The following is a 25,027-nucleotide window of genomic DNA, read 5'->3' on the forward strand; positions in this document are numbered from 1 at the left end:
TAAGAACACTTCAAATACATGTAGGACAATTCTAAAAAAAAAAAAAAAAGTCCTATAATAGCACAGTAAAACTTATAATGCCTATTCAGAGGAAAAATCTTGAAATGGCCTGATTTAAAAAAAAAGAAAACAAAAAACACAAAAGCACTATTTTAAAAGATCAGAAAGAGGAATGACAGATGACATTTCTTCTGCTGCTGCTTTTTTTTTTTGCTTCAATTTTTTAAAATTTATCTTTATTGTTAAAAGTATTAGAGATGTCCCCCCTCTTTACCCCATTGACCCCCTCCTCCCAACTCCTGCCCTGACAGATGACATTTCAACAGAGAATATGAAAGTAAGGGAACAAAGAAATGGCATTTTAATGTTCAGAAGAAAACAATCCAAAATTTTATACCATAAATTTGAAAATTAAGGTAAAGTAGATAATCCTAGATAAATACACACACACACACCCCAATGTTATATTAAAATATTGGATCAGTGTTAAATTTTCTGATTTTGAACACTGTACTATAACTGAGCTATTGTGAGATAGGAAAGTAATCAAATATTTAAAAATACAAATAGATGTATTAGGAGTTAGGGTATGATGTAAGGAACCTACTCTTAAGTGTTTAGGAAAAAAATTATATACATTTTTTAAAAAATATGTTTTTATTGGTATTTTAGAGAGAAAGGAAGGAAGAGAGAGATAGAAACATCAATGTGAGAAACATTGGTCTGCTCCCTCCTGCATGTCCCCCACTGGGGATCGAGAACACAACCCAGGTACTTGCCCTAACCCAGAATTGAACCGAGACCTCTCGGTCCATGGGTCAATGTTTAACCCATTGAGCCACACCAGCTGGGCTATGCATCTTTTTTCAAGGAGCAGAAGACCTGAAGACATGTAATGGATGCTATCAGTTTTCTACCAGCACCCTGGCCCTATGTTAGAGGTCACCTATAAACATTTCCAGTACTTGCAAACACCTTTCTGTATCTTTGCCTCTAAGAAAGTTTTCTAAGTACAATATCATGGCAATTTTTATTGATAATGAGGAAAGGCAATGTCCTATATGTGACCCTCAACAAATGAGAAGTGGGCTATGATGAACAAAGGCCCTGTATTAGTCACTACTGCTGCTGGGACCACTTTACTACAAACTTAGTGGTTTCAAATAACAGTTTAAGGTGTAGTTCTGTAGGTTAAAAGTATAATATGCATTTACTAGACGAAAATGTTGGCAGGACCATGTGTCTTTTCATTGCCCAGACCTGGATAATGTAGGATAATCTCCTTATTTTAAGGTCATTTGATTAGTAAACTTAATTTCATCTGTAACCGTAATTCTCCTTTGTTACATAACCTAAAATAGTCACTGATTCTATGACTACTGGAACACAAACACTTTGGGGAGACATTCTTTTGCATACTCCACCCATAGTCAACTTATTTGGCCCTAAATGTGAACTGTTGAAGTGTGTTCTCAGCCCCCAGTGGGTTGATTCCCATATTCTCACAACACTTACTCATTAATTCACACAGGCTTTATTATCTTCTATTTATCTCTTTCTTACTCTTCTTCTTCTTAACAGGCCTTCCTTGAATTTTTTTCCAAGTGAACTGCTTGACTGCTTGAACTTAAAACTTTATCTCAGGTTCTGCTTCTTTTCTGTTTTTGTTTGTTGTGGTTGTTGTTGTTGTGTTGTTGTTTTGAAATAAAATGCTTTACAAAATGAAATACCAGTATATCCAATTCATTTATTAAAATATGCTCAACAGTACTAGTTTTCAAAGTGCTATAATTAAAACCATAATGAGATGCTTCAATATACTGACCAGAATGGATTAAGTACATATACATTGATTCTCACACTCATATACCATGAAAACATGAATAAATAGGAATTCTGCTGGTGGGAATACATATACAATATCCCCTGGCCAGTTTGGCTCAGCGATTGAGCATCAGCCTGCGGACCAGAGAGTCCCGGGTTCAATTCCCGCTAGGGGCACGTACCACAGAAAAAAAAAAAAAAAATCAACATGACATATACAATATCCACTTGAAAATTTTTTGGGTAATATCATGTCGATATCTCAGAAATTATAGTCCTTAATATATGTTTTTAGAAAATAAGAAATACTAAAGTAGTAAGGAGTAAAGACTATTATTAAGAAATCTACTATCAAATTGTTCAGAAAAAAAAAAGAAACAGAAGAGTCTCCCAGACGTGTTACAGTTCCTGTTCTTAACCATTCTTACCCTCTAGATTACGACAGAGGTCATACAGGTGCATATGTGTAGCAACGCATATGTTTATAGATTTGTTCATAATATACCAATTTGGAAATAATTACAATATTCATCAAAAAGCAAGATGCAAATTATTGTTGATTTTTATTTTTATTATTTATTTTTAATTTTTTTATTTATTAATTTGTTTTTGTTACAGATGTTTCTCGTTTTATCCCCATTGTCACCCTCCCACCTTACCCCACACCCCATCCCCAGCTGTGTTGTCTATGTTCATTGGTCATGCATACATGCATGTAACTTCTGTGGTTTATCTCTTCACCTCCCAACCCCCCTTCCTCTGAGGCTTGTCAAGCTGTACCCCACCTCTTTGTCTCTGGGTTAATTTTGTTCAACAGTTTGTTTACTTCATTATATTCCACAAATAAGTGAGATCATGTGATATTTGTCTTTCTCTGCTTGACTTGTTTTGCTTAGCATAATACTCTCCAGGTCCTTCCATACCATCTCAAAGGATAAGAGATCTTTCTTTCTTACAGCTGCATAGTACTCCATTCTGTACATGTATCACAGCTTTTTAATCCACTCATCTACTGAAGGACACTTGGGTCATTTCCATATCTTAGCTATTGTAAATAGTGCTGCTATGAGCATAGGGGTATATATATTTTTTCTGATTGGTGTTTCAGGTTTCTTAGGGTATATTCCTAGAAGTGGGATCACTGGGTCAAATGGCAGTTCAATTTTTAACATTTTGAGGTAACACCATAGTGTTATCCACAGTGGCTGCACCAGTTTTCATTCCCACCAGCAGTGTACTAGAGTCCCCTTTTCTCCACACCCTCGCCAACACTTGTTTGATGATTTGTTGGTGGTGGCCATTCTGACAGGTGTGAAGTGATACCTCACTGTTAATTTAATTGGTATTGCTCTGAAGGTTAGTGACGATGAGCATTTCTTCATATGTCTTTTGGTCACTTGTATGTCCTTTTTGGAGAGGTGTCTATTTAGGTCCTCTGCCCATTTTTTAATTGGGTTTTCTGCCTTCCTTTGTTGAGTTGTATGAGCACTCTATATATTTTGGAAATTAACCCCTTATCTGATGCATCATTGGCGATTATGTTCTCCCATATAATGAGATCCCTTTCTGTTTTTATGGTTTCTTCTTTTACTGTGCAGAAGCTTTTGAGTTTGATGTAGTCCCATTTGTTCTTTTTTTTCTTTGTTTCTCTTGCCTTAGGTGTTGTATCAGTGAAAATTCTGCTGCGTATGATGTCTGAGTTTTGTTGCCTGCATTTTCTTCTAGAATTTTTATGGATTCACAAGTTACATTTAAGTCTTTTATCCATTTTGAGCGTATTCTTGTGTATGATGTAAGTTGGTATTCTAGCTTCATTTTTTTGCAAGGAGCTGTCCAATTTTTCCAATACCATTTATTGAAGAGACTATCTTGACTCCAGTGTATGTTCTTCCCACCTTTGTCAAATATTAATTGAGCATATTACCTTGGGTCAATTTCTGGGTTCTTTATTCTGTTTCATTGATCAATCTGTCTGTTCCTGTGCCAGTACCAAGCTGTTTTGATTATAGTGACTCTGTAGTATAACCTGAGATCTGGTAATGTGATCCCTCCAACTTTGTTCTTCTTTTTCAAGATTGCTGTGGCTATTTGGGGTCTTTTTTGGTTCCATATAAACTTTTGGAGTGTTTGTTCTAGTTCTGTAAAGTATGTCATTGGTATTTTGATGGGGATTGCATTGAATCTATAGATTGCTTTGGGTGGTATGGACATTTTAATGATGTTAATTCTTCCAATCCATGAACAAGATATATGCTTCCACTTTTTTACATCTTACTCTATTTCTTTTTTCAATGACCTGTGGTTTTCTGTGAAGAGGTCCTTTACTTCTTTCATTAAGTTTACTCCTAGGTGTCTTAATTTTTTTGCTGCAATGATAAATGGGGTTTTTTTTTAGTTTCTCTTTCTGTGAGTTCATCATTGGTGTATAGGAATGCTGTTGATTTCTAGATGTTAATTTTGTATCCTGCTACTTTGCCAAATTCATTTACTAAGTCTAGTAAATTTTCATGGAGTGTTTGGGGTTTTCTATGTACAATATCACGTCATCTGCAAATAATGACAGTTATTTTTTTTTTTTAAATGTGGATCCCCTTTATTTTTTCTTCATGTCTAATTGCTATGGCTAAGACTTCCAGTACTATGTTAAACAGGAGTGGCGAAAGTGGGCATCCCTGTCTTGTTCCCATTCTTAAGGGGAATGCTTTTAGTTTTTGCCCATTAAGTATGATGTTGGCTGTAGGTTTTTCATATATGGCCTATATTATGTTGAGATATGATCCCTCTATTCCTACATTGCTTAGTGTTTTTATCAGAAATGGGTTCTGGATTTTGTCAAATGCCTTTTTAGCATCTATTGATATGATCATATGGTTTTTATCTTTTCTTTTGTTTATATGGTATATCACATTTATTGATTTGCAAATATTGTACTATTCTTGCATGCCTGGGATAAAACCCACTTGGTCATGACTAATAATTTTTTGATGTTTTGCTGGATCCGATTTCCAATATTTTGTTAAAAATTTTAGCATCTGTGTTCATCAGGGATATTGGCCTGTAGTTTTCTTTCTTTCTAGTGTCTTTATCCGGTTTTGGAATTAGGATTATGCTGGCCTCATAAAGTGAGTTTGGAAGTGTTCCATCTTCTGGAATTTTTTGGAACAGTTTGAGGAGAATGGGTATTAGATCTTCTTTGAATGTTTGGTAAAACTCTCCTGTGAAGAAATCTGGTCCTGGGCTTTTGTTTGCTGGGAGTTTCTTAACTACATCTTCAATTTTCTTTGTTGTTATTGGTCTGTTCAAGTTTTCTGTGTCTTCCTGGTCAGTTTTGGGAGGCTGTGTGTTTCTAGAGGTTTGTCCATTTCTCCTAGATTGTCCAATTTGTTGGTGTATAATTGTTTATAGTATGTTTTGATGATTCTTTGTATTTCTGTGGTATCAGTTGTTACTTCTTCTCTTACATTTCTGATTTTGTTTATTTGGTTTCTCTCTTATTGTTTCTTGATGAGTCTGGCTAAAAGTCCATTAATTTTGTTTATTTTTTCAAAAAACCAGCTTCTTGTTTCATTGATCTTTAGAATTTTTTTTTAGTCTCTATGTCGTTTGTTTCTGCTTTGACTTTTTCTATTTCCTTCCTCATACTAGCTCTGGGTTTTTCTTTTTCTTTACTTTCTAGTTTTTTAAGTTGTAGGGTTAGAAATCAAGTAGAAATTTTTCTGGTTTCTTGAGGTAGACCTGTAGTGCTATGAACTTTCCTCTCAGGACTGCTTTTGCTGTGTTCCACAGATTTTATGTTGATGTGTGTTTGTTTTTATTTGTTTCCAGGAAGTTTTTAATTTCTTCCTTGATCTCATTAATAACCCATTTATTGTTTAATAACATGCTATTTAGCCTCCAAGTGTTTGAATGTTTTTATGTGTTTTTATTGTAATTGAGTTCCAGTTTCATGCCACTATGATCTGAGAAGATGCTTGATATGATTTCAGTTTTCTTGAATTTGTAGAGACCTGCTTTGTGTCTTAACATGTGGTCTATTTTTGAGAATGACCCATGTACACTTGAGAAGAATGTAAATTCTGCAGCTGGGTAAAATGTTCTGTAAATATCAATTAAGTCCAACTGATCTAGTTTTTCTTGTAAGAACTCTACATATCCTTGTTATTTTTTTTGTGTAGAAGATCTATCCAGTGGTGTCTGTGGCATGTTAAAGTCACCTACTATGAATGTGTTGCTATTGATCTCTCCCTTAAAGTCCTCCAGAAGTTTTTAATATATTTTGATGCTCCCATATTTGGTGCGTATATGTTTACCAGGGTTATATCCTCTTGTTGGGTTGATCTTTTTAACATTATGTAGTGACTTCCTCTGTCTCTTATTATGGCCCTTGTTTTCAAGTCTATCTTGTCAGATATGAGTATTGCTACACCAGCTTTTTTTCCATTTCCATTTGCTTGGAAAATTTTCCATCCCTTCACTTTCATCCTGTGTGAGGTTTTTTTGTGAGTTGGGTCTCTGGTAGACAGCATATATATGGGTCATGTTTTCTTATCCAATCAGCTACCCTATGTCTTTTGGTTGAAGCATTTAAGTCATTTACATTTAAGGTAATTATTAATAGATAACTATTAGTTGTCATTTTAATTTTATGCCTGTGTTTCTCTCTCATTCTCTCTCTCTCTTCCCCCCTCTGTTTCTTCTTCTTACAATAGTCCCTTCAACATTTCTTAGAGTGCTGGTTTGGTGGTGGTAAATTCCTTTAGCTTTTCTTTCTTTTTTTTTTTTTTTATCCCTGAAGCTCTTTATTTCCCCTGATAGCCTTGCTGGATAGAGTGGTCTTGGATTCAGACTCTTGCCTTGCATTACTTTGTACACTTTGTGCCACTCCCTTTTGGCCTGCATCATTTCTATTGGAGAAATCAGCTGACAGTTTAATGGGAGCTTTCTTGTAGGTAACTTTCTGTCTCTCTCTTGCTTCCTCTAAGATTCTCTCTTTGTCTTTAATGTTTGCCATTTTTATTATGATGTGTCTAGCTGTGGATCTTCTGGGGTTCACATTGGTTTGGACTCTCTGTGTTTCCTGGACTTGTGTGACTTTTCCTTCACCAGTTTAAGGAAGATTTCTGTCATTATGTCTTCCAAAAGATTCTCTATTCCTTTCTCTGATTCTTCTCCTTCCGGTATCCCTATAATGTGAATGTTGTTACATTTTGCATTGTCTCACAGGTCCCTTAAACTTTCCTCCTGCTTCTTAATTTTTTTTTTCCATTTGCTGCTTGATTTCAATGTTTTTCTCTACCTTGTCTTCTAAGTCATTGATTCGGTCTTCAGCTTCTTCTAGTGTACTATTGAACCCTTCTAAGGTATTTTTCATAACTGCTTTGTCATTCTTTATTTCCTCTTGCACAGATTCTACCTCTTTTTTAAAGCTGACTTGGTTCCCAGTGAGCTCTTCATAATTCTTATTAAGCTGCTTGTAGTTCTCACCAAATTGTTTGAGCTCCCTTAAAGTCACTGCTTTGAATTCTTTATCTGACAAGCTGCTGTCTTCCATTTCCTATAGTTCCTTTTCTAGTGATTCCTCTTTTTCTTTCCTTTAGGTGTTGTTTCTTTGTTTCCCCATTTTAGCCGTCTGGTAGCTCTAGACCTGCTGAGGGATGTTTGGATGTGTAGGCAGCTCACTGTGTATCAAATAAGGCTATTGTGTCTCCCAGATTGTTCTGTTGCATGTCACCTCTTGCCTGCTGGGGATCCTGGAGGATTAATTACTGGGGGCTGGTATTGGTGTGTCCTGGTAGGTGCTGCTGCTGGATTGTGTGGACCCACCTGGAGCTGTGTTCCCAGCTGGTAGCTGGTGCCACCTGTAGCTGTATAGCTCAGGCCCTGTTGGAGCCGTGCTCCTTGCCCATACCGTGGGCAGCTGGATTGCACATTCCCTTTGGAGATCCCGTTCTACACCTATCTTGTGGAAGCTGGGTTGCACAGGCCTCTCTGGTGCTCCAGGACCCCACAGGTCCTGCGGGAAGCTGGACAGCACCTGTTCCTCTCAGGCTCTGGCTTCCCACCGTCCTGGTGGGCCGCTGGGTCACACAGGCTTCTGTGGAGCCCCTGGTCCCGCCACTGGCAGCTGGGGAGTGCTGCTGCCCCGTGGGGCTCAGCTCCTGCTCAACGTTTGCTGTAGTTTTGGGGGATGGGTCTCAGCTGCTGGTCTGTGCTTCTGTTGTGTGGGGATGGATGTCTGCTCCCCAGCCTCTGTTGCTGGGGGTATATCTGGACTCTGATCGAGCTGCTACTGTGGGGGATGGTGCTGGGCTCCGGGCTGTCTGTGGCTTCCATGACCGGCACCTTGGCAGCTCCACTACTGTGTACCGATCTGTGTTGACGCAGTGTCCCCTGGTCCAGTGGTGCCAGGCGCACTGGTGGGCTCAGGTTGCTGGGCCCCAGCAGCTCCCACTGCCTCCTTCCAGGGAAGACCCGGGATCTTCCAAAATGCTGGGACCTCCCCGCGGTGCAGGGAGAAGCGCCCTGAAGGGCCTCTCACCGGGGTAGTCGGCTGCTCCGTCCACAGCACAGGGACCTTCTGCTCCGGGCTCTGCACTGCTCGGGTGTGGTCGTCCACCTGCACGTCCACTCACACTCTCTCACACACTCACCCTCCCTCAGGTCCTGCTCAAGGCCATCTTTTCACCTATTGTCCATTTTAAATTAAAATGTTCTATAATAAGAAGAATATAAATATTAAAATTAACAAACCAACTAATATTTAAATTGCATCACATTTTTTTTTTATCCTCACCCGAGGACATTTTTTCATTTTTTGTTAATATAGAGTAGGAGGGAGAGAGAGGAAGAGAGACAGAAACATCCACATGAAAGGGACACATTGAGTGGCTGCCACCTGCATGACCAACAAGGGCCGAGGACAAACTGCAACTGAGGTACATGCCCATAGCAGGAACCGAACCCGAGTCTCTCTGGACCACAGGCCAAGGCTCTAAGAGCTGAGCCAAACCAGCCAGGGCACATCACATTTTTAATGTTACAATTATTTAGAAATATCCCTACTCCATATCTGTTAATGTGCCAAACTTAAAGTTTGCATTATATATTGATCACTTGTGCTTTGAATTAGCCTAGACTTTCACTCTGAATACCTGATATGAGGCTTAATTGCAATACTTGCTTCTTTCCGATTTCTCCTCATGGAAGACCCCATCCATCTTTACTCATTTTTCATTTAAAACCAGCCCTACAAAGTCTTCTCTGATTCCCAAATCCTCATTAACTTTATTTCTCAAAATTCATACAGTATTCATAATCTGAAGAGCCTAATTTTGAAAGAAACTTCTCCAATAATTAGCTCTATTAAACTTAAAAAAAATTTTTTTGCATTCCCTAGGGTGCCAAAATAAGAGATAATAATTTAACACAACTATTCTTTATGGGAGGAAACTTTTAAAAAGCATATTTCACATCTATTTATTCAGTGGTTTACTCATGGGAGAATATTACGAAAGCCTAAACCTTTTTATATTGATGTTGCTAATATTTTTAAGAGATAAAGCTCTCTGCACTTCCATTGCTATATCATGCAATGAATGTGTAAGACAAATTTTTTGAATTTACTTAGTATTTTAACCTAGCATAATATTTTAACCTTAGTCCCTTAAACTTTACTCAAGTTTTCATTTATGACACATAAATTAGTGCATTAATGTACAAAGGATCTGACTTATTGAAATATTTCCCTAAATCCATAAGAAGCATAATTTTGATCCTATACTTCTATTAGCTGATTATTCAAACTTTAGGTCTATTTTAGCATGTCTGCAATTTTTCTTTTTTCATCTGATTTAAGTCTTTAGTCCTGGTTCTCAGTCAATGCTTTTGTCACCATGCTGATCAATTTATTATATAATATTGGTACATTTAGATATTAGAACTGAGCAATGTTTTTATTTTTTCTGAGCATGATGGAAAACTTTAGCAACTTATCTCACAAATATATGTCAGTTCTCTTTGAAAATTATCTAGTCCCTCTGATATCACTAAGAACTGTTGCAGAAGGGTCTGCACATTGAATCGGCTAAGGTATAGCACATGTAAACTATATATGTGATAAAACTGGTGGGACAGCGATGCCATTTGAGAGGAAACCAAATGACATTATGAAAATACATAAATCAAAAAATAAAAATACAGACACTATTTAGTAAAGGAATAAGAAAGTAGTATATTGGTTATTCTCTAAAATATAGATGTGATGATTTCAAAAAGAAGATTAGTGAAGATCAGTGTGGTGAGACAAGCGTAACAAGCTATAAGTCTTTTGGTCATTGTCTTCAGTACACAAGAACGGAGCATCTAGAATATTAAACTGCTTTTACTACTATATTTTTCATCAAGAAAACATACAGGAGTCAAAATTTGAAAGTAAACATTATAAAAGTGAATAGAATAAAATATATACCACTTAATTATAAATATTGTTTATACTTTGTATATTTTTCTAACTTTCCTCTGCATTATGCTACAAATATAGATTTGTAATCTTTTCATTTCACTATTTCTTTAATAATATCTCAGGTCAATAAATTTTTATCTGTAATTTATCTCTAAATAATGATACCTACCAAGAATTCCTTCAATATCCCTTTTCATAATTTATACAAATTACTTATGTTTGGAAAAACTGGTGTGAATTGCCTGTGAAAATGTATCTTACCTTCCTAGTTCATGGTTCATCCTAAATTCCTGTTCTTAGTGAAATATACTCCTTTAAACCCAGTTGTAACTGATGGTGAAATCTGGAAAGTGAACTTGACCCTTTCCTCTTCTTTAATGAGAAAAGGACTTGGATTTAATTACCCTGTTGACCCAAACTGGCATTAGAGTGTTCAAAAATGACTATCACCTCAAATTACTACCATAACTTAATTGGTATACCATCCAGCTACTCTCCAATCTATGCTCCCCGTGTAGCTGGGGAACATCGTCTACAAATTGATTCTGGCTTTTTCTTTTTTGAACACCTTTTATTGTTTCTCTTTGATTTTAGAATAAAATCCGAAGTCCTCCGATGTGGATTCTAAGTGTCTTAATCCATTACGGTTGCTGTAACAAAATTCCACCAACTGGGTAGCATGCAAACAATCGAAGTTTATAGCTCCATGTTCTGGAGGCGTTCAGTCTGAGATAAGGGTTCCAGCATGGTCAGGGGCAGGCCCTCTTCCAGGTCTCAGACTTCTTATACCCTCACATGTTGGAAGTGGGAAGGGAGCTCCCCCGAGCCTCTTTTATAAGGCACTAATCCCGTTCATGTGGCTCCGCCCTCATGACCCAAGCACATCCCCAAACCCACCTCCTGATACTATCATGTTTGTGGATTAGAATCTCCACATATGAATTTAGAGGGGACACAAACATTCAGACCACTGAGGCCCTTTATGACCTACAGACACACTGATATTTCCCAGGCACCTCTTCCTTTGCTGGGACCTTCGTGTATGTTCTTCTATCAGACTGAAACCTTCCTTTTCAATCTCAGGTAAGTGTTGCTTGGACTGGGAAGCCTCCTTGGGTCTCATTACCTTAGGTTAGGTGCCCTAATTATATTTGATTGGTTATTTAATTGTGTTCTTCTCTGCCATATTATCAGCCCATTGAAGACAGAGTGAACATTAGATAGCCAGGCACATATTCAATAATTTCTTGTGAAAAAAAAATTTTAAAAAATGTTTGCTTTTTTTATCCTTACCCAAGGACATTTTTGTATTTATCTCCAGAGTGGGAGGGAGAAAGGGAAAAAGAGAGAGAGAAACATTGATGTGAGAGAGACACATTGAGTGGTTGTCACCCACACAACCCCAACAGGGGCTGGGGACAAACCACAACCAAGGTACATGCCCTTAGTGGGAACTGAACACTCTAATCTCTGAGCAAAACTGGCCAGGGCTCCTTTGGAAATGTTTAATGCATAGTTTACTCAATAAATTCCCCATCATTCAAATACCTACTTAAGGGACCTTCATTATATTTTTATTTTTGTCTGCTATAAACATTATTTTTACTAGTGTTATGTGCACATCTGATGAATTATGTATTTTTCTTTCTAGAACTTAATTTTGAGAAAAATTTGATGTTCAACATTTTTAAGGTAACAAGGTTAGCGTGTACTTATATTGTCCATCAAAACAATACAGTAGAACTGATACAGTGTTACATTTTATTATTAGTGTTCAAAATTGGGACAGCCTTTCAAAAGGAGAGTGAGTAGCTTTGCATTCGAATTTGAAAAAAGCGGTGGAGGCCCTTCAATGTGGAGAGCAGAGCAGAGGACCTGGCGCTGAGACCCTGCTGGTTCCTACTTCCAGTTTGTACATCAGTAAAGCAACAATTTCCAAGTCACCTAACCTTTCAGAGATGGGTCCCGGTTTTCACCTCTAAACATTAGGAAGATGCATTGATGAACTTTCAAATTATGAACCTGTGATGAAAGTTCTCAAAAGAGTACAATAGGATTAAAATGGCTATTTTAATACGAGCATTCTCAGCTTTTGAACTGAGACTAGAACGTTAATCCTCATGCTTTTTACAACTTAAATGTCATCTTGACTTCTATAAGCACTTCAGTTGTCTCAAACAAAAGAAAAACATTGTTCTAGTGCATGGCAGGGAACACAGTAATTTTATTTTTAATGTATCAAGATAAAATAAAGTCCTTTGAATAAAATACCTAGGCCTTTAAAAGAAATAAATAAAGCTACTCTACATGAACATGGGACAATTGTATGGGAGCTTAGACCTTGGTAAAGCCACTCTCTCATCAACAGTCTCTGTGGTGGGCAGCTTCCGAAATAGCCCTCAGTGGTTCCCACCCCCTGACAGTCCATACCCGTGTGTAATACCCTCTGTCTGAATATAAGCCACAACTAGTGGCTGTCTTCTCATAAACATAAACAGGCATAAATTATGTTATGAAATGTTACTTCCAAGATTAGGTTTAAAAAAAGCTGATTTCCATCTTGCTCTCTCTTGCCTTCTCCCTTGCTCACTCTTTGGAAGGCAGCAGCTGAGTCTCCTAAGAAGATGCCCGCATAGCAAGGAGCCAAGGGAGAATTTTGGCCAATAGCTTGCAAAGAACTGAATCTTGCTGACAAGCACATGGATGAGCTTAGAAGGATTCTTTTTCCAGTAGAGCCTTAATAAGGCTGGTGATTCAGCTCTGACCTGGAAGGTACCCTGTGGGTGCCCAGAGCCCAAAGACCCTGCTATGTGACAACTAGTGTCCTGACCCACAGAAACTGAGATAATAAATGTAGTTTTTTTTTTTTTTTTATCCTCACCCGAGGACATTTTTTTTTTTTTTTTTTTGATATTTTGCTCAGATAGAGTGGGAGGGAGAGAGAAAGAGAGAAACATCATTGCGAAAGGGACACATCGAGTGGTCGCCACCCACACGACCCAATCAGGGCCGGGGACAAACTGCAACCGAGGTACGTGCCCTTAGCGGGAACCGAACCCGGCTCTCTCCAGACCGCAGGCCAACGCTCCAACCGCTGAGCCAAACCGGCCAGGGCATAAATGTAGTTTCTAAAAGCCACAAAGTTAGGAGATAATTTGCTCCACAGCAATTGATAATTAACACAATATTACATACATTATGTTCTGAATTCCTATAATGACAGATTCAACAGACATTATTTCCCAGCAAATAAATATACATATAATGAAACTAATTTAGGCAAGTAGCTATACTTAGTTGCTCATAGCCTATAATCAGTAAGGAGTGAGGAAAAAAAATTAAAAATGAGATAAAGTAAATATGCATACACCACTAAATTAATAGGACAAGAAATTGTCAGTAATTTACAATTATTCATCAAAAGCATATATGCACTCTACTTCTGTACGTAAATCTGAGAAAGTTCAAGTGTTGTATATATTTTGAAGTAATTTTGCATTCTAGATTGATTGTTTTAATTTTTACCATTATGATTTAGTTCTAAACAATAATCTGCTAATCACTCCGTCTAGACTCTAATGAATGAGGTGCTGGATAATATTATTTTTAAGATAGATAGTAACTTTAACATTCTATAATTATAAATTCTTTCTTACCCTCTTATACTTTTTAACACTCTCATATCTTAGTGAGTTGAAGTAGAAATTATCATTGGAAATACAGACTAAATATAGATTAAGACATAATGAAAACAAGACAAAATAAAATTACTGAACTTTCAAAGAAATCTTAAGCAGTTTTTATAGAAAATATTGTATATTTAAAATAAGATTAATTAAAATAGTAGCTACTAATCTGGCTGAGTACAATATCCCAGGCTCTGTGCCAATTTATATATGTATCTTATTATTCCCAGTTATAGATTTAAAAAATGAGATTAAGTGAGAAATCTATGGGCATATATTTATAAAAGAATGGAAATAAGGTTTAAATTTTCATTCTAAAACCTGTAATCACAAAATGCACTTAATATGTGTCATTTAATTATTTTAATGTACTGAAAAAATTAATTTGGAGTTAGGATTTCATTCAATCTGTTATAAAATCTTAGTTAATTACATTAACATTATTACAGAAAAGCCAAAAAGTTCTATACCAAATAAGGACTAAAATAAGTTTTGTAATTAGAATTATAAAAGTAGTGTTTATAGTGGAAACTAACACAGAGATTTAATAAAAGATATTTAGATAACTTGTAAAGCAGTTGCCAGAATATTTACATATGTATTACCAATAAGTAAAAGTAAAGTTGGATCACCCCCGCAATGGTGGGCACCATTACAGCTGTATTTCCCTCTTGTGATAGTGAAGCATCATCAAAGTTTTCAAAGCTAAATAAATCCAATTAATTTTATTTATTCATTTTTAATTTGTTAACTTTATTTTTATTGTTGACAATTTAATAGATGTCCCATCCTTTCCTCTTTGCCCACCTTCACCCAGCCCCCACCCGCCTCCCCTCTGGCCATTGCTACACTGTCTTCTGTGTCTATGGCTTATGCTATATGTTCTGTTGTTGATTCCTTCACCTTCTTTTATCCAGTCTTCCTCTCTCACCTCCCTTCTAACAGCTGTCAGTCTGTTCCATGTAGCCATGCCTCTGTTTCTATTTGGTTCATCAGTTTATTTTGTTCATTAGATTCCACATAAAAATGAGAACATATGGTAATTGTCTTTCTCTGACTGGCTTATTTCACTTAGTGTAATAGTCTCCAGGTTCATCCACGCTATTGAAAAGGGTAAGATTTCTTTCTTTTTGGTAACTGCATAGTATTCAATTATGTAAATATACCATGGCTTTTTATCTACTCATCTAATTATGGGCACTTGGGCTATTTCCTGATCTTGGTTATTATAATAATGCTGCTATGAATATAGTGGTGCATATATTCTTTCTGACTGGTGTTTTAACTCAACACCAGAAAGACAAAGAAGCCAATTAAAAAATGGGCAGAGGACCTGAATAGACACTTCTCTGAAAAGGACAAACAGCCCTGGCAGGTTTGGCTCAGTGGCTACAGCATTGAGCCATAGTTGGAAGGGTCACAGGTTTGACTCTGGGGCAAGGGCACATACCTGGGTTGCAAGTTCGATCCCAGCCCTGATAGGGGTCATGTGGGAGGCAACCAATCAATGTGTTTCACATTGATGTTTCTCTCTCCTTCCACTCAAAATTAATGGAAAAATATCCTTGGGTAAAGATTAACAAAACAAAAGAAGAGGACATACTGATGGCCAATAGACATGAAAAAAAATGCTTAGTGTCAAGAATCATCATAGAAATGCAAATTAAAACAACAGTTAGGTATCACATCACAACTCCCAGAATGGTTATCATCAATAAATCAACAAACAAGTGCTGGCGAGGGTGTGGAGAAAAGGGAACCCTAGTGTATTGTGGGTGGCAATACAGACTGGTGTAGCCACTGTAGAAAAGAGTGTGGAGTTTCCTCAAAAAAATTAAAAGTGGAACTTCCTTTTGATCCAGAGATCCCACTTCTGAGAATATATCCTAAGTGTCCCAAATCCAATTCATTTTAAAGAGCTATTTGTGTACTGGGTGGTAACCAGGGCACATTGGCTCTTCAGGTGAAACAGAAAGATAAAAATGCAATATTTCATTTTTAAGAGATGTGACATATACCATAATAACTGACCTTATGTAGGAAATCTCTGCAGTTATAAAAAAACAGAGAGCCTCCAATGTGTGAAATAAGGCTTCCTGGGTAACTAATATTCTGAGAGTTTTATTGCTGAATTAAAACAAGCAAAGTTTACAGGCAATGTGATTAAGCGAAGGGCATAGAGTACACACCTTAATGCTTAACTTCAAGAGGCAATATGTTGTAACTGAGGCCCCTCTTTTACAATGAATCAAAAGGAACTTTCACTTACTATTTTGCCATTTCTAAGTATTGTTTCATAAATGGAAATAAACGTTCATTTTGTATGTTGCACCATATTGACACGTTTGAAATTCACACACACAAAAAAACAAACAAAAAACTAGGTCTCTAAAATTATATGTTCTTTCAAGAAACAATACAATAGGTATTACTTAATAGCTATTTTTGTGTTTTGCAAGGTACCATTTTACAGACAGTTAAATAATTTACAATAACTTGTCTAAGGGTAAAATCAGACCAGTGCAAAAATCGATTGGTCTCATCAGTTTTGTCTTCATCATTTTTGTTTGATCTTTGGATGGTCTGAAAAAGTATAGAAACTATTGATTCAAAAGTCATTTCACTGAATTAAGAAGCAAAGCTAATACTGAGAGAGGTCATACATTTAAAGAAATTAAGCACGTAACTAGAAATATATTAAAACTAGAGTATCTACGATCTCTGAAATGTTATAATATGTAACTACTTATAAAATAGAAACAAATTGATATAATATATAAGAATTCTTGTTGGTTGTAATTTCTAATTGTTGACATTTTTCATAATTAACTAAATATATACAGCAAAGTAAAATATTAATACTTAGACTAAATGTGTTTCAACTTTTCTATTCTTTCATTATTTTATCTTTTAATATTATTTGCCAAAAAGTTTTCGTTAGATATATTTACTCAGATCTTAAGGTATGAAAATGCATATTTCCATTGAGAATTTAGACTGCCTTTATTACAGTTTTCCATAATTCACTGTTATTCTGTCCTATAATTCAATACTAGATCTTGCCACTTTTATTACTAATAAATGTGTCTACCTATGTAATCAAATATTAAAATTATTTCTTTAAGGTTATGCCTTAATAGCTCTAAATCTAGCCAATGATTCTATTAAATTGCTAACTTAAGACAGGCAAGGGCTATAATTCAGGAACTACAGTGGCTCTATATTTAGACTGACATCTTGGTTCATTCTTCACATAAACTGAATTTATCTAATAGTTCACACATTCTGCTTTCTGAATAGCAGACCATTTTTGACTGACCTATAATTGCTTGATAATTCACACGTAAGTACCCAAGTACCGACAGGTCAAATATTACATATAATTCAGTCCTCGAGGTCTAAAGCAATGGTTCTCTCACCGCTTTGAATTTTGAATAAATATATATGAGAATTTTCAACAAATATCTATATTCTTAATCTAAAGAATTTAATACTATAATACACTGTTGGGTAAACTAAACATTAGAATTAATTATTGTTCATCCATCCCTTTGCTGGATGAATGTAAGTTTTCATTGACAATCTTTTCAAACAGCCTTATAAAATTTTACAGTTTAACTGATTTAACAAGGAAATGAATGCTCTGGAATATTCCATTTATTTACTATAAACTACCAATTACAAATTTAGATATTAACTGTAATCATTCAGAGAACTATACTTCCTTTCACTCTAAACACATAAAGACATGTATATGCAAATCTATCTAAATATATGTGTAAACATACACTAATGCGAACTAGGATACAGTTAAAACTAATGATCAAGTTAATATATTGCATTTAATACCTCTAGTTTGATGATATTTTATATTTTTAATACATACTAAGTATTTCTTCATTGTCTTTTTTTATTCATTTTAATACCATTTTTTTGGAAATGCATCTCTGAAAATCCATATAGTTTATATATTGCAACGCAATGCAACAACAAAAAAAGAATAATAAAAATATTGAAGATAAAATTTAATTTTGACAAATAAGACCTTTGCATTTTAATTTTACAATTAACATGTGTATTAGTGTGTTAATTATATATTTTACCACTCTTGTCTAATTTTTACTAGCAACAAAAACTTGAATAAACTTGAGAACCTAAAACTTTAACATTATGCAAATATTAAGTTGCATGATGCCATTTATATTCTATGACTAATTTGGTTCTTCTGTGTTCTGTAACTCATTTCAATTTTTAAGTGTAGAAAGATACTCAGTGAACTATATAAATGTTTGGTACTACTCAAAAATTATACTCACTGTTCATATATATCTTCAAATAATATAGATCCACTATTGAACTTATCTTCCAAAAATTAAAATTTTATTTCTAGCAAAAGACTTTTGAGTGAACCCTTTTTCCTAAAGAATTTAAAAAATAAACATTTATGAGTAGCTAATGATACTTCAATTTTTTGAAAATAATAGTTTTATTTGGTGGCAGGTTTATTTCAAAGAAAATATTAAGATTTGTATTTCTTCTTGAAAGAAAATACTATGGTGTGTTCAACTTACTATATTTGAACCTCCCTATACTTCTGAGATTATTTACAATTTTACTAAAGAACTATCATTTATAACAAAAATTACTATAAGTCGGTTTAAGTGAGGATTGCAAATAATATGTTACTGACATTTCACAAACAAATTTTGAGGGACATGAACCATAAGATTTTTGCATATTCTTTATGCGATCAGTTTTGGTCTATCCAGCTATTTTTCTAAGGACCAGAAATTAGGCCTATTGATGATGGTTTTATATAGTAGTCCACGTTTATCCAAAGTTTTGCTCCTTGTAGTTTCAGTTACCTATGATCAACTCCAGTCCCAAATAGTAAATGGAAAATTTAGGAAGTGAACAATTTCTAAGGTTTCAATTGCACACTGTATGAGTAGTGTGATGATTCTCACACTCTCATACCCTGTCTCATCTGGGGCTTGAGTCATCCCTCTGCTCAATGCAGCCATGCTGTAGACACTCCCCCTGCCTTAGTCGCTTACTGGCCTGCTCAGTTATCAGACTGTTGTGGTTACGCAGTGCTATGTTCAAGTAACTCTTCATTTACTTAATGGCCCCAAATAGAATCACATAACTGGTATTAGAGTATATTGTTATCATTATTTTATTTTATTATTTGTTATTGTTATTAATCTTTCACTGTACCTAATTTATAAATTAAACTTTACTATAAGTATGAATGTATAGAAAAACCTAGTATAAATAAGGTTGAGTATTATCTGAGGTTTCAGACATCCACTGGGGTCTTGGAACACACCCCCATGAATAAAAGACTACTGTCCTTGAGTGGTTTCCTTGCCATCATCATGGGGGCCTCTTTATGCTTTTCAAGTTGTCAGTTGTCATGTAACAAGTTTGCCTGTATCTTTCATAAAAGATGAAAAGGAATGAATAAAAATTTTTACCGACAACAATGTAATTCTTTAAGACAATTAAAAATAAATTTAACCTGTGTAACCTGTGGAATGGAACAGAAAACTGACTTAAAATTTTCCTAAAGAAATAAAAATTTGATGGCTTTTTGAGGTAAATATTTTTAAAACAAATTTATAATTCTGCTATTATATCAATTTGAATATCAGAATCTATCTGAAAATGCAATTTTCTTGTGTTAGGTAAAATTTTAATTTAATCTTTGCTCAATGCCATACCCATCAAAATTCTAATGACATTTTAATAGAAATATAAAAAATAATCCTAAAACTCATATAGAATCAAAAAGATCCACAAATAGCCAAACATTCTTGACACAAAGTAAAATCCAGAAGCTGGAACGCTCATACCTGTCAATACGGACACTTTATCAGTAATACAATGACAGCAGTTCATTAGAATGTAGAGCAATTGGAATCCCTGTGTACTGTTGGTGGGAATGTAAAATGGTATATCCATTATGGAAAATACTATGGAGACTCCTCAAAAATTAAAAACTACCATATATCCAACAATCCCCCTTCTGGGTACATTTTTAAAAAAAGGAAGAGCCTGGCCGGTATGGCTCAGTGGTTGTGCATCGACCCATGCACCAGGAAGTCACTGGTTCGATTCACAGTCAGGGCACATGCCCAGGTTCTGGGCCAAATCCCCAGTGGGGAACATTTAGGAGGTGGCCAATCGATGTTCTCTGTCATCAATGTTTCTCTCTCTCTCTCCCTCTCACTTCCTCTCTCTCTCTAATCAATTAAAAAAAATTTCTTTTTAAAAAGTAAGAGAAAAATCAGGATAAAAAAGATTTGCATGTCCATGTTAATTACAGCATTATTTACAGTAGCCAATACACGGAAACACCCTAAATGTCCATCTGTGAATGGACGAATAAATAAAATGTAGTATACTTACAATGGAATATTACTCAGCTCTAAAAACTAAGAAAATATTCTCATACGCAACAACATGGGTGATCTTGAAGGACATTGTGCTAATGAGATAAGTCAGTCACAGAATGACAAATACCATGTGAATCCACTTCTATGAGGTATCTAAAGTAGTCAAAGCCATTGAAGCAGAGAGTAGAATGGTGGTTGCTAGGGGAAATGGGAAATTGTCATTAATGGGTATACAATTTCAGTATCAAGATGAAAAGGTCTAGAGACCCACTGGACACCGTTAAACCCATGGTTACCAATACATTGCTATACACTTAAACATACGTTAAGAAGGTAGATCTCATTTCATTTTCTTACCATCATTAAACAAAAAAGATGACCTTGGTAACCTTTGTCTCTGATATTATTTCTGTGATTATTTTTCATTACACGTCCAAAGGGGATTTTGCAGATGTCATTAAGGTTATTAAATAGATAGAGACCCTGTCTGAGTGGACTTAATCTAACCCCGTGCATCCTTGCAAAGCAGGGATTTCTCAGGTTTGTGGCAGAAGAAGTGAGGTATTTAAAGCATGACAAATATTTAAGTCAACATTTTTGGCTGGAATAAGGAGGTGGCCATGTGATGGGAATGCTATTGGCCTATAGAATCTGAGGGCAGCCCTGGCTGACAAATAGAGAGGAAATCACGACCTTCATCATTCAACCAAAAATACCTGAGTTCTGCTGACAATGAATGAACTTGGAAGCAGATCCCCCAGAGAAGAGCCCAGTAGACCTCTTATTCAGGCCTGGTGAGTAAGTCCCTTAGCTGAGAACACAGCTGAGCCTGCCCAGACATCTAATCTATAGACTTTTCAGACTTGTATAGGCAGATCTATCAGCTGTTTGGCTGCATGCTTAAATATTGCACCAGAGAGATTCAAAAGAAAAAAGAACATATAGTTCTTGAACTTAGATTAAACTAGCAGAGAAATGACAACAACACAATATATCTAAGTTTCTCTCTCTTCAACCTACAAAGTACCTTTCTCAAAATTTGTACAAATGCACGTGTGCACGACACTCCATTTTTCTAACAAAGGCTGCAAGATGGATTTTAAAACCTTATTTTGATTATGTCATTGTTGTATTCATTATTCTCTTTGACGTTGTCAATAACTAGTTACTTACTGTTTCTACAAAGTAAAAGTTTATTCTTTAATTTGATAATTAAGCATTCAGACACATATCAGAATATCAGGCAAGTTAAAGTTTTTTATTTTCTCCTGCAACAAACTAGAGAATGGGTGACCTCTCTTTCTTCTTATGTCTATTGTAATTTTCTCTTATGTCTATCGCATTTTTTTCTTATCCAACACACACACTGAGATAATATTTTCCTTGTCATATATAGAATTTACTGTGTATTGTTTCCTCATTTGAATTATGTTAGTGAGTTAGCTAAACCTTCAAAAATAGGATGGAACTAATCAAGAAAAAAGTATATAGAATAAAGAAAGAAAAATAATATATGAACAATTTCACCGAAAAAGTGGATTGGGATATATTTCATTTGTTTTTCATAGCATGTCATTCAATTCCTTATTTATTCTACAAGTATTGATTGAACACATTCTATATTCTAGGAAGATACATACTTGGCCAGGAAACTTCCTGAGTATAAAGCACTTCCTGAGTATTTACATTGTTATACTGGAAAATGTTCAAAAGGTGATTCATTATTTTTAGTGATGTTTAAATACACTAAACACCTTCTCACCTCTGTAGCTAAATTTTTGTCCACATTTATAATCATTTGAACCTTAAATCCCGTTTATTTTAATGGCATGTCAAAGAAACAAAAGCAAGAAGGAAATTTTTTTGTCTTATATAATTAAAAAGTCAGGCAAGGATAGGTTTGAAAGTAAACAATGATGTCAGTTCGTCCTGGCCGAGCACCTCAGTTGGTTAGAGAGTCATCCTGATACACTAAGGTTGCAGGTTCGATCCCTGGTCAGGGCACAGACAAGAAATATAAGAATCAACCAATGAATGCATAAATAAGTGAAACCACAAATTAATGATTATCTCTCTTTCCCTCCCATCCTCCCTTCTCTCTCTCTCTAAAAACAATAAATTTTAAAAAGTAATGTCAGTTCTCTACCTCTCTTTTTCTCTACTTTTGGATTTTATTTTCCTTGGTGTTAGCTCCTATTTTTACTCAGAGGTCTGGATTTAAACAAATTTAGATACAGATATTAAAGTTAAGATGCCAAGTAAGACTCAGCCAGATGGCAAGGCAAATTGATGTTTCTAGGACTATACTTCTCTCCAGAAATCACAGCCTTTCCTTCACAGCACCAGAAATCAGAGGGAGTTTGATAGATACGCCTGTGTTCACTCTTCCCTCTATGAACAAACCACTTTGTCCAGACGACAAGGACTTTTAACTAGATCTGGCTCACATAGTCTTCCTTGTCCCAAGTGAAGACAACATATTAATTCTCACCAGAAAAAAAGGTTTCATTACTAGAAAAAGGAAACATGGAAAGCATATATAATTGCAAATCAACCACATTCCACTAGAACTTACTTTCATACAACACAGTGAATCTAATTTGACTGGATGAGATTGGTGATTCTAAATCTTAAATGCATGTCATTTTATTCACATTTCAAACTCTTTGTCCATTTAAATTAGAGTAAGCTATTATCTATAATGTCTTTTATCCATTTCACTTTCTCTAATCCTGCCTCTATGAAAGTATTGTTCAATTTATATGCCCTATATGAAACCACCTCTGCTCTTTGTAGATTAAAGGGATCTCTAGTTCCCTTAACCCTTTGTGATATATAAGGTCACTTTAAATTATTTTACCATATTAATTCCCAGTATTACATTGATAATAATTTAATGCCCCCCCAAAAAACTTAAGCAGCAATGTTATATCACCTGAAATGTGTCAGCATGATAAAAAAAGATACTGGCTTTTTCACTGTTCTCAGAAACATTTCTTAATTAGAAATGGCTTTCTAAATGTAATCCTACGCATGTATAGATATATGCAGAAACACACAAAGCTATGATTTTCCCTACGATGGATCAAAACCCCTAAGGTTATTTATTTTTAATTATACAGAATAAAATTAGCTTATTTTGCCACAGCACTTACAGCTGCCTCTCTCTGTCTATCTTATCACAGCAAATATCTCAGGGCATTTTCTAACAGATTTTTGTTTTGTTTATCATATTAGAATTTAAAATATATTATATAAAAAATGAATTTAGCAATGTGTTGATTTAAAGCGTACATGTTAAAGGAATACCAAGTACTCGTTATCTAAAAGTAGGTTAAGTAGATGAGTTGAATAGATATTTAACAAACTCTTTCTCCATCGTAAAAAGTTAAGCCTGCCTTCAAAATAAGCTCCTACATCCTTGGGTCAAACACTTTAATCATACTGATTTCTACAGTGTGAGTAAATGAAAGAAAATGATTTTTGACACTTTCTATAAACCCTAGAAATTAGACTGTCTATATTTGTTAGAAAAGGAAAAGAAGAGGCATGTCAACCTATATCCCTGATTCATCCTCTAAGCTTCTTAATAGATATGAATAATGAGACTTGGGGGAGATGCCTCTCTCATCTTTTCTGAAATTTGGAGCTTTCATTACATGGCATGAAAAAATTTGTTATTCACTTAATTTATTATTAATTTATTAATTTATTATTTGTTCAATATGATTAGAGGAAAGAGAGACATGTTTTGCATTCCCAAGTAAAACAAATGGGACTATTTTCTCTAGATATTTTAACTATGAGGTTAAATAGAAACAAAACTAAACAAAACCTTAACATTAACAGAAAATAAATAAATAAATAAATAAATAGGTGGGTTATCAGTTGCTCTTTATCCATAAATAAAATGCTAGACTGGTGATAGTTCATGTTTTGAGAACATATCTTTATTTATAATCCAAGAATATTCCCTGAGAATGACCCGATGTTATGAAGAATTTATAAGTAAAAATCTTAGTTTGCTTTTCAAGTTGTCTCTCAGTTCTCCAAATCTATTCAATAAAAAAGAATCAAACATTTGAATCAAAAGGAAGAAAAAAACTATTACATGTTTGAATGTTTTGTTATGAATCTAATAACAATGTAAGAAAAAATACTGTATTATTTTTAAAGCATTGATCAAAATGCTTAAAGATGCTCAAACTATATCTATGAGTATCTGTTTGTATACATAAATATTTACACATATATGCTACCTGGAGATTTTCTCTGACAGTTTGAAAATTTTTAAAATTTAAAATCATGTACTTTAAATATATCTCTACCTTAACTCTTTGATGCAAATTGTTTAGAAACTAGAATTTTATCATTTTTATTCACACAAATCATTTATATTTTGTTATTTAAAAGAAAGCATTTTTCTTATGATAAATTTAATAAAAATGTACTATCAAACACATAATATATTAAAAATATCCTTCTGAAATATCTCTAGAAAAACTTTATTGTTTCATTACTTTATATTGCATTTTTATATGCTGTAAAAATTATCAGCTTGACTCATGCATTCTCGTTTTATTTTCAAAGATATATGAATGTTTATACTTTTATATTTGTGTATAGTTAGTATTATAAAATACTTCCAATTAACA

This window comes from Molossus molossus, unplaced genomic scaffold, assembly GCF_014108415.1.
Source record: "Molossus molossus isolate mMolMol1 unplaced genomic scaffold, mMolMol1.p scaffold_m16_p_5, whole genome shotgun sequence".
Classification (NCBI taxonomy): Eukaryota; Metazoa; Chordata; class Mammalia; order Chiroptera; family Molossidae; genus Molossus; species Molossus molossus.